The sequence below is a fragment of the Corvus brachyrhynchos genome, unplaced genomic scaffold, assembly GCF_000691975.1.
Source record: "Corvus brachyrhynchos isolate BGI_N302 unplaced genomic scaffold, ASM69197v1 scaffold11, whole genome shotgun sequence".
Taxonomy (NCBI): domain Eukaryota; kingdom Metazoa; phylum Chordata; class Aves; order Passeriformes; family Corvidae; genus Corvus; species Corvus brachyrhynchos.
The window spans coordinates 748,636-758,571 of NW_008236965.1; the positions used below are offsets into that span (position 1 = coordinate 748,636).

General features: G+C 35.2%; 1 protein-coding gene across 1 annotated transcript in view; it reads right to left on the reverse strand.

The window, feature by feature from the left end:
* IL1RAPL1 (interleukin 1 receptor accessory protein like 1) overlaps positions 1–9,936 on the reverse strand; it is a 694,687-nt gene that overhangs the window by 441,925 nt on the left and 242,826 nt on the right. The window lies entirely within an intron of this gene.

Genomic DNA, 9,936 nt, shown 5'->3' on the forward strand with positions numbered 1-9,936 from the left:
TAAAATTGATACTCATGTTTTTAAAGACTTCAAAAAAAAAGCACACTTCAAAATAAAAAGCAAATAGAAATACATTAGGTACTCATTTATTGTGCTTATCTTTGCAATTATTTAAAATAAGTTGGAAAGATTCCTGAGATCTGAAGGTCATATTTTTGCCTAGACTTAGATGACTATGGCATAGTTAGATACTGGGCTGTTTTCCAAAGCACCCACTTACTAAGTTTTAATGAGAATTATGTTCTGACCCTATTTCAGTTCTTCTGAAAAATGCAGCTATTCACTTACCTTAATTTTAGTGAATGTATATGCATTTCAAATTAGCTTTACATTGACTAGTCTTTGAATTAAAGGCTTAATTTTTTTCATTACTCAGTCTAAAATCCTTTTAAAAATATTTAAATTTTTTTTTAAACCTGCTGTAAAATGTTGCCTTTCTTCTGTCTTGCATTCACTGTTTAATATGAGTGATCAAAATTACTACTTACTTTTGAAGGAAAAATAGTAATTACCTTGACCTTTAAAATTAGGTTTCTCTGAAACACAAGTGACCAAAGACCATTATTTACCTGCACTTTATTGTCCTACAATAAGCAAAACAATTTCCTAGAACACAGGCACTGTATATATCCTGTTATCACAGACATAAGGCTGAATCTGACGGAGGGAGTTCAGCTGCTCTCACACAGATTAGGCATGTTTGATCCTGTTTCAACTTGCTGAGGTATTTGGTAGGCATGGATTGTAGAAGGAGTATTTCACCTTCTGGGCAAGCAACTGGAGACCAGAAAAACACTGTGGAGTGTCTAATATAATGCTAAATATTTGCATTAAAGAATTGCTCCCTAGTAGCTCTCATGCAAGATTAACTCATTAAATAGTGGAATGTTAATTGACAGACTTTGTCTGTGACTTCACAGCTCTTTTATTTTAATTATGGTAAAAAAGACTTAACCTTTTATACCATCTATGTATACTCACTATGAAACAAGTAATATACATAAATAAAATATTTATCACTGATATATACAATCATTTACATATTAAATACATATTAAAAATAATGACACTCTGGAAAGAAGTTATTCAGTGACTTTCCAACTGATGCTAGATATTCCATACACTATTCTCCCTTATAGGCATCTTTTGTTACTCTGGTGGGTTTGTAAGGGATTGATTACACATGGTCTCTTAAAGATAACATTTATTTCAAAATTCCTGTAGTTACACAGAATTACACTGCAGTCCACAATTTCTTTAAGGAACTGTTATATTTAATTCTGTCAGTCATACCAGCAGATTTTGTTCTTTGATCAACAATTTGTCCACAAAGACTTAACCACCAAATGTAACCACTGTGGGTGCATCCAGTGGATAATACATCAAGCTTCATCCTTCCTGAGGTGGAAGATGCAGCAAAGTCCTCTTTCATTAATAATATGCTTTATGGGCTTGTAGTGTATGAAGAGCAACTAACTGGCAGCCTCCCATATGAGTTTGATATCACATGATTACATGGGTCCAGCCCACAGAACAGAATATCATGTGAACTGTTACCTCCTACTTATAAAGCACACAGAGGCAGAGTGAGTTTCATCTCCCCTGCAAGGAAGTCATCAGGGTCTGAGCTTTCTAAAGAGCTGGAGAAAAACAGTCACTGACTCTGCTGTCCTTTTTTTCTTTATTTCCCTACCTTGAACTGTTTGCTGTGGTTGACACCACTGGGCTATACTACAGATTATTCACTTTCCATTCTTGCAACTGATGAGAAGCACTGCCTGTTGCAAAAAAAAAAAAATTCCATCCAGTTGCATGCAGGGTCCACACTCTTCACACACTCATTATTGAGGTGTGTGTAGTTTCTTCGATACCCATATTTTCAGACAATGATGGATCCCTGTCACAATGGATCATGTTAAATCAACAATGTCCACTAAAATTATTATTTGTGCTTTTTCAAGTAAGAGTTTTCTTCCCAAATCAATTAATCTTGATGCTCTTATTTACAATAAATCTATCACATCTTAATTTATTATTCTACATGCTACAGTTCTCTACAACACCTAGTAAAACAATTAATGACAATTATTGACATTTTTCAAAGTCTCTTTTGTGTTTCTTGTTCCATGAACCACCAACAAATAATAAAGTTGTTTAGGGAAATTAGATTTCTTCTGTCTGCAGTGGAGAATACACCTGAATAAAATTATACAGGCTTAACAAATACAATGTAACTATGTCCACCCAAATATGAAATTACATAACCCCATCAGAGTGAGTAAGATATTGCTTAAGCAAATTTTTAATGACTTCTGTTGAGGTTTAGAAATGTTTTAGTTAGTTTATAAAGAAATATAATTTATTTAAATTATGTGATTTATCTGGTTTTGGTGGTGGTATTTGTAAGTGATAGTGATTTCTTTCCTACCAAATAAACATGCTGGTTTTTTTGAAATGATGATTTTCACATTAGATTCTGTAAATAGGAGGAATATTGATTTTTTCTTTTCAGTGATGATCTGTTTGTATTGTATTTCAATTGTTTTAACTTTCCTTTAAATAAATAAACTGCAATCATTTAAAATGTATGCAAATCTATCTTATCATTTGCTTAGATGTCAGAAGCTTTATTTATGTTAACAATGAGGTATGACCTTTAGTTCTCTCTGCTGGAAAAACTGCATTTCCCTGCAACATTTTATAAGTTCCCAAGTATTTCTAAAAATAAGGTCGCCTTGAAAACTATAAACCCCTTAATGTTAATGTTCACTGCTCAAAAGGATAAGGTCAATGTTTTTCCAGCGATCAGCTTATCTGATAAAAGCACTAATAATTATTTGCTCAAATGAGACACATGGCTTTGAATCTGAATATTTTATTTAAGCTTTAGAGAAAATCCTAAAATAAAATGAGGAAAAATGTGTTAATAAACCATTTTAACCACAAAATCATTACATTAGCATGAGGTGAAGTGAAATTTCTGAGTTTAATTGAGAAGTAATCTATTCACAACTCAATCTATCTAATACATTAGATATTCTGTAGGTATTGGATAAAGTTAGGTATGATATGACACCTTTGAATACACATGAAAATATTTAGGCAAAAATCTATGGTTTTAGAAAGAAACTGTATGTGAATCTATAGTTTATAAAAATAATTCATAAATTGCCATTTTCCCTCAATTTTCATGTTCTTTAAGTTATAGAGACACACCATATACTCTACCCCATTTTTTGGGAAAATAAGGAAAACCTGCTTTCAGAAATTAATTTTCTATCTCACCCTGGGCACAAAATCTAGTTATTCTACAGAAATCAAATGCATTAGTGTGCAGTTTCATAGAAAATCATCAAACTCAGGTTTGCCCTAAGCCTCTGGCAGATAGTGGAAGAACTTTGCAGAGGTGAATAGATGTGTACCTTGCTACAATGTTCTGAACAACAGTAAATCCTTCTTTCTATAGAAACTTCAATAACCAGAAGATATTTTGGTTTTTTTTTTTTTTTTGCTTTACTCAATTGCTCAAATAAAGCAAATAGCAAGAAAATTACCTTTTGTCTAGGCAAAATATAACTCAGAATTTGTATTTTGAAATTTTTGGATCAGAAGAATGGAAAATTTTGGAACTGATTACAAAATGAAATTAAAAGGACACATTTCAAATCTAGTCAATGCTTTTGGTATATTCAGCATTTTTTAAGACTTATTTGGACAAACTTGAGATTTTCTTATTCAGTATATAAGGATGACTGGTAATGTGTATGTTCCAGAATGAGTCACTGGAGCAGTGGACTCTAATACACTTGCAAATGCCATGAACCGAAAAAAAAGCCCCAATTTTTAAAAATTCACTGATAAAGAGGAATTGATTTGATTGTAGCATGCAAATAGGACTGAAAGTACAGCTCTAAACACATAATTTCAATTGCCACCATTGACTTATGGAAGTACCCAGTTCCCATTGCCAAAATATTATTAAGGGAAGGTGGGGCTTTTTTCCCCTGAAATATGCAAATTGCCCATGCACCAGAGTTTGCCAGGTGTACTGGTGGCAATATGAAATGCAAGAAGCCAGAGAAACCATTTTAACAGAAGATGGATTCCTGAAGTTGCCTGACTGGAAACAAAGCTACATCTGTGCATCTGATTTCAAGTGCGTCTGCTGCAGAAGGCTGGGTAGAACCTGTAAGAACGTATGTTGTACTCTATCTTAACTGCTTCTTCTGGAAAATACACCTTGTTAAAGCTAATTTAAAAGGAGTTCTGGCCTTCTCACATAAAATAACAAATTAGACATGCTCTACACATATGATTGCTCTGCAGATTGGTGCTTTTCCAGCTGGGTAGTTGCTATAGCAGAGCACCAATTAATCAATTAACTTTGATTAACTTGGAGAAAAAAGAAAAGCCAACAGAATAATGAAAACACAGTTCCTGCAAAATCAAACAGAAGATCACAAGGGCTTAGCAGAGAATTTTTAGGCTCTTCATATGTGCCTGCCTAGAGTATATAGGGGGACTGGGGGCTGAGGGCAGCTGTGAACCCAAACAAGGTAGATCTCCCCACAGAGCACACCAGCCACAGAATATTAAGACTTGAGATATAGGTGAAAGTTGGAATGAAGGAGTTCCTTGCAGTGCATACATTTTCTGCCACAGTGGTGGAAAACCTGGAAGAGGAGATGGAGATAAATAAAAGACACGGGATATAGACAGAGATACAAGGGAGAAAAATGAGAGCAGATAATCAAAAGAGTATCTGAAAACTCCTTTGACAGGAACTGCTCCTATTGCTTCTTTCTGTTCCACCATCTGCAATAATTTTGTTACTCTGTGAAAACCAAGGGAATTTATTCCATTGAAGCCCTTCTGTAAAGCTTCTGGGATAATTAACACCTAGGATTTTCTTCCTGATATCAGAATTTCTATGCATTCCTACTCATATACCTTGTATTTAATACAAGGAATGACTGGAACAGTCATTTACTAAGATACTCTGAAGGAAAAGAAACAATCCCCAACATAACCCCTCTTTAAGGAATTCCTTTGATGAAGGCAAAATTTGCATTCTGTAAGGTCTAGATCATACATCTAAGAAACATTATTTCTTGGTTTCATGTAAACCCATTAAGATATGATGAAGCTGTACTATTTTTCACTTTCAGAGATAGAAAAAATATATGATAATGAAATTAAAGATTACATTATAATTCAGATATTACAGAAATAAAGGTTCTTGAGAAATGCTTTACTTTTTACTTCTCTTTGCACCTATATTATCTGTTTTTTCACTCGTCCTACACCAACTTTCTGTGATCTCTGTGCCTGTGCTATCTCTTCCTGAATTGATCTAGAGCTGCTTCTGTGACAGAAAAGTATCTTGTTGTTTATTAGCTGGGATAAGAGCGTTCCAGTGGGCAGATCAACATAACAAAATAGAAAAGAGAAAGCCTGCAAATAAACTAGAGAAGAAATGTGAAATCTTTTAGCACAGGATCAAAGACCATGACTCTCAAAAGATTGAGAGCAGTTTGGCAAACTGTTCATTCAAAAAAAAAAAAAAAAAATCAATTCTATGACTAAAGATAGTGACTTAAATTCTGCTCTTTAAAAGCATGGTGTTGATACTGTTTCTTTTCTTCTTTTCTCTAGATAATATTGTGGAGAAATTTTTATACATGCTCACAGAGACACATAGTGTGCATGTAAAAGTGATTATTGCAAACCAGTACATTTATTTTTAGATCCCTGAGATAAAAGATTGTTGGTCTGTTCTTCCACCACTTCTCTTAGTTCGCTTACAGTTGGAGTATTGGTGTTTTTTCTTGTGTAAAATTATAGTGTTCTATGTAACAGCTGGGAGTTTTTTTCAGATTTACTAAGAATAGGATTGAAGAAGTGTCAGTGTCCCTGATTTTAGTCACGAAGATGAGGGAGAATTTTGTAAACTGTGTTTATAAAAATCAGTATCCTTCTAAAAGACCCCACTCTAGTTTGTGTTGTGACAAGGAAAAAGCAGTCTTCACCAAAATAGTTTTTGTACATTACTCATAAGAAAGAAAGAAAGTGAGAGAAAGTGCACAGAACTGTAGGGCAGAACTCAACTCTAAGTCTACAGCTGCAAGTTGACAGATAGAATGGAAGCGAGAGAAGAAGTATTTTGACAAATGAGAAATTTTCTACCTTAAGATGGTCTTGGATAAAGACTACTCTGAAGCCCTTTTGCCAAAATTGGCAGTTAAGCAATGAAATTTTGTGGCAGTTCATATACATTAATGACAAGCAAACATAATTTATTGCTGAAGAAATGTCAGTACCTATAGTTGGCCCACAGTCCAAAAAAGATATTGAGTAACTATTCTAAAATATAGCATGCACTGGTAGTGATCTGATCCTTTCAAATGTTTTGCTTTCTAAAATGTATATAATCTGTCTTTGGGTGACTTTATGATGTGTATGGCCTATGGCTGCTCTATGCCCAGAAATGATTCCTGTGCCTTTCTGTGCCTTTAAAACTGGGTGCGAGAGAAAAAAAAGCCAGATGAACTTTTCAAAGCAGTTTGTGCTCCGAGGTCACTCTATCTCCTCTGTGTGCTTCTGCAGCAGCAAGAGCAGAGGAAAGCACCTTCCTGCTTTTTCCCAGCTCTCAGCTCCTTTTCTCAGGAAACAGACGGAGAGTTAAACTCCTTTGCTTTTCAGCTCGTCTGCGAGCTGAGGCAAGAAAGTTTTATTTTCCCTGGGGCTTCGGCTTCTTCTTCTTCTCTTCCGGAACTGTTCAGAACACCAGAACTCACTGGGAGAACTTTCCTCCAAGGCCCAGAGGGGGCCCAGGCCGACCCAGCTCCGAAGAGGAGAGAGAGAGACCACACCCAAAGAAAGGATTCTGAGAATTTACCAGGTTCTCTCCACAGCAAGAGGTTTTGTTATTTAGCATTATTGTTTTCCCATTGTGCACTGTGTTTGTTAAATAAATTGTTTTCTTTCCTTTCACTTTCCTCTGAGGAAATTTTTTTTTCCTGGACCTGGTGGGGGAGGGGCAGCTGAAACCTGCCTTCTATCAGAGGATGTTCATTTTGGACATTCTTCCGAATTTGTCTCAAACCGGGACATATTCCTAAACCATTTTTATTTGGTAAAGATTTTCAAAAGGTAGTATAAAAATAGTAGAGATTGAAACATAACAAAAACGACGAGATTTTACTTAACCTCTTTTTAAAACATTGTATAACGATGTAACAATAATAGCAGTAAAATCAAAATATTTTTATTACACTCCAACTCAGTCAAAAAACTGCCATGAACTTGAGGTTATACACTGATTCTTTCTGTACAATCTCTTCCTGAAATGAAAAGTTATAGCAAGGCAAGATGAAACTTGGTTTAATTTGCCTAATATTTCCTCAGTAGTACTCTGTGGAGAACACCCCTACTTCCTTAAATCTGAACACTCATCTGACATACTGATGAGTAAGTCCAGTACATAATGCATGACCATTTAAGGAAAAAGTTCTAAAATTCAGGCTTGTTCCTGACTTCATTTGGCTTACACAACCTCCACATAAACCACTCAAGCTTAATGCTAATACTCTTCCACTGCTGTACTGAAAGTTGCTTCTGGGTTTTAGTCTTCTAAACACAACACAAACACATTTATATTTTACTCAATGCTAACTAAACTATGGAAAATATCAATCTACAAGGCAAGACCCTTGTATCTATAGCAGCCAGCACCAAAATAGGCCACATATAGTTCCCTGATACATGTTCCAAATGCATCAAAAGCTCTTGAATTCTGTCTCTAGCAAACCCATCAACTAGTGTGGTTGCACCTCTGAGTAATAACATCTATAATATGTTACTATCAGTTTAAACAAGACTTCCTTTTCCTTGTATATTTTTCACACTTCTTCATAAGTTCTTCTAGCCAGAAAACACAACTAGTTCATGCTGTCCCTTAGCATGAACTAAGAGGCTGTTAAATTATTACTGCTTCTATGTGTTAAATTCACCACTTTCTGACAGCCTGGATTCCCAAAAAGAGATAAAGAACCTGCCATCAGCTGGAAACTTGTGACCCTTTGAACCTCTTCTTGTTCCCAGTATCACTTCTGGAGGGCACAGAGGAAGGAACAGTGTTTTCTCCAACCCCATGTTCTCAGAGATCTCCATTTCTCTTGCCTAAACTGAGGTACAAATAGTGCCCAGGGAAGAAGAGAACAATGGAGCTGTGTGGCCATGGAAGTATTTCCACTGTGTGCAGAAAAGAGTATAAGTAATGAGCGATACTAATAGTGGGGAAAGATGTCAATCCATACATCAAGTCTTACAGAATAAATCTGTGGCTTGCTTTAATATTTCATATTCTGATTTTTAGAAGTTTAAATTTAATAACTTCTTCCTCTATAAGTGGGCAAGACGATTGAGCAATTTTGATTGTGTCAACAGCATTTTACAGTAATTATTAAAATGACAGATTTTTATTAGGTTTTTAATTCACAATGTGCTGCAAACGTGATTAAAGAGGAACTTTGTGAAGCTAGTATTACTATTTTCTCATATGGCAAGAGATACGTATTTTTGAAGGGTGCTGCAGAGTACGTGATTACATGATCAAAATTAAATTTGTGATAGCCTCCCTTATAGCCAAGCAAACCACTAAACAGAGTCCTCAGATGCATCTGAGAAAATGCAGTTTTGCACTGTGATATATGGAATGAGAATAAGTGGGAAATAACAGTAGCTCAAAATGCTCATCATCCAGGAAAAGGACAAAAATAGCTCCCAGTTCCTTGCTAACATAATGATAAGAAGCAGGTACTGCTTTTGTCTTGGAGGCAAAAAGTGATCTTATCATATATGTGTGGATGGGGATGATTCCAGACACTGACAAACACCTGTAGAGCTGAACAAAGGATCAGCCATGCTGCAGAAGAGCAGTTAGAAGGGGATTAATAGAGAGAAGGGAACTAATGTATCAGAGGTAATAATCAGGCACTTCTGTTTCTAGAAGATCCTTGAACATTAGTATTTTCCTTTTTTGGTATGATTTAGAAAAGGTCAACTCAAGTTTTCTGAAAATGTGATTCTCCTTTTTAACTTACCATCTTTTTGTAATCTCCTAAGGGTTCAAATTTATAGAATGTTACTGTCAAACAATAACTTCAGGGAGTGATATATATTGCAGTTATAGACATAGATGATACAGATATAGAGAAAAGTTCTATATTTTTTTTCTTTAAAATATATTTTCCAAATACTTGCAAGCACTTCTGAATCCTTTTATGACCTTGCCAAAGAAACATTTAAGTGGAGTCACTTCTCTGAGACCACCACTTTGCAGTCTTGCAGGGCAGTCAACAGGTATTTCAGACTTGGCACATAAAGCAAAAATAGAACACACCAAAAGCAAATATACAGGGTAGGGAATGTATTTTACTCACATGTCAGTTGACAGTATTTGTGTTCTGCTTTCTCCTGGCAGGTTTTTTCCCTAACAAATGTATTGTGAGCATTCAATGAGAGGTCAAAGACTACTTCATGAGATAAAACCTTGTGGGTTTTTTTAGCTTACCAGGGCACAGTATAGCAGAAACAACATTCTCAGAACACATAAACCCTGTTTTAGCATGATTCATTGTGACAACTTGCTTAAACACAACATTTTTCTTATATTAACATCAGAAAAATCTGAACATACAGAATTTAATCCAAACTTTTCTGACAAATGCAATTTTTCAAACATTTTTTTGCAAACTCTTGTCAGAGACCGAAATATTATAATTTATGACTTAAACATTTTTTTGTTAAGACTATTACAAAAGCTGCAGAGAAGACTATGGCACCCTGAATGGGGCCCTGACTGAGGCCTTACACTGCTCACTGATGAAGATAAGATAAAGTAACAAACCAGGGCTGGGGACATTCACAAAGCAC